Below are 1,777 nucleotides of genomic sequence, written 5' to 3'. Positions count from 1 at the left end.
AGCTCAGGCAGCCCTTTCATGCCTGTGCACTTCCTACTGATAAGGGAAAACTCAGTCTAAAATGGCTGATAGCCCCTCCGGGGCTTCCCCAATTGCCATCCTGCTATGTTCCCATGTGCACCAAACCAGAAACGGCTTTTCCCCACGCTAAGCAAGGTATAGCTGCCACATAGGTGGAAGCACGTACGGTATATAATCCCTTGCCCAACTGTGCTCAGGGCTCAAACTTTGGAGTTGGACTCCTCTGGGCCCGCTGGCATGAAATAAACCTCTTGAACCCAGAGCCTTTGAGTGCCGCTTGGTCCTTCCATAGCTGAATGTCTCCAGGTCTGCAACACTACCAGTCTCTGTGTGGTCTCCACTTTTCCTCCTTGGTTATGAGGGTGCTCTCCAGCTAGTCTTCAGTTGATTATTCAGGATGGTTTTTCTATATTTCAGTTGTAATTCCAGTTTGGTCCTGGGAGAGTGCCAGTGTAGCCTCCCTGAAATATCTTTTTTTATCCCTTTACTTTCAGTCTGTGTGTGTCTTTCTGTCTGAAGTGGGTGTCTTGTAGGCAGCATATTTATGGGTCTTGTTTTATCCACTCAGTCACCCTGTCTTTTGACTGGCACACTTAGTCCATGTACATTTAAAGCTATTATTGGTAGGTATGTAGTTATGTCCATTTTATTGTTTCCTGTTTGTTTTTGTGATTATCCTCGGTTCTTTTCATCCTCTTGCTATCTTCTCTTGTATGTTGATGACTTTCTATAGTGTTATGTTTGGATCACTTCTTCATTTCTTGTATTTCTTGTATAAAATTTTGTTTGAGGTTACCATGTGCTTCATGTATACCAAGCTATGTTTATAGCAGCCTATTTTAAGTTTATGGTTTGCTTTAGTTTAAGTACGTTTAAAATCATTACAATTTTTGTTCACCGTCTTCACATTTATATCTTTGTTATTTTTTTACTTCTTTTGTGTGTGTGTCCCTTAACTTATGTTGTAATTACACATGCTCTTCCTACTTTTGTCTTTTAACCTTTGTAGTAGCTTTATAGTTGGTTGATCCAGTGTTTTTACTGTTTGCCTTTGTCAGTAAGAATTTTTTCTTTCTTACATTTCTTTACTTACATTTTTTATCTTTCCTTTTCTTCTTAAAGAAGCCCTTTCAACATTTCTTGTAATACTGGCTTAGTGGTAATGAACTCTTTTAGCTTTTTCTTGTCTGGGAAACTCTTTATCTGTCCTTTGATTCTAAATGATAGCCTTGCTGGGTAAAATAATCTTGTTTTTAGGTCCTTGCCTTTCATTACTTTGAATGTTTCATGGCAATCCCTTCTAGCCTGCAAAGTTTCTGTTGATAAATCAGCAGATAATCTTATGGGAACTCCCTTGTATGTAACTAATTGTTTTTCTCTTGCTACTTCTAAGATTAGATTCTTTGTCTTTAACCTTCAGCATTCTACTTATGATGTGTCTTGATGTGGGCCTCTTTATTTTTAACTCTCATGTGTATTATCAAATATTTATTTGAGTATGTTCCAGATAGTTAATGCATGAATTGGTTTATGACATAACATGAATTCAATACATTTGTGCATGCTAATAGCAAAGACTGTGTAGAAGAGTGTAGTTTTAGTGTTTCAATTCACCTTGCATTGTTTAAAACTGGAGTGAAGTTTCTGAACACACCTAGAAAGATGTATACAATACAGATGTGAAACACTCTTTTTAGCACTATTATGATTACTTAATGAAACACCTAGTATGTAAACAAGGCAGTAATATGCGCCT

This window comes from Miniopterus schreibersii (assembly GCF_964146895.1).
Source record: "Miniopterus schreibersii genome assembly, chromosome: 5".
Taxonomy (NCBI): Eukaryota; Metazoa; Chordata; class Mammalia; order Chiroptera; family Miniopteridae; genus Miniopterus; species Miniopterus schreibersii.
The sequence above is the reverse complement of the archived record's forward strand: the minus strand, read 5'-3'. Positions refer to the sequence as shown.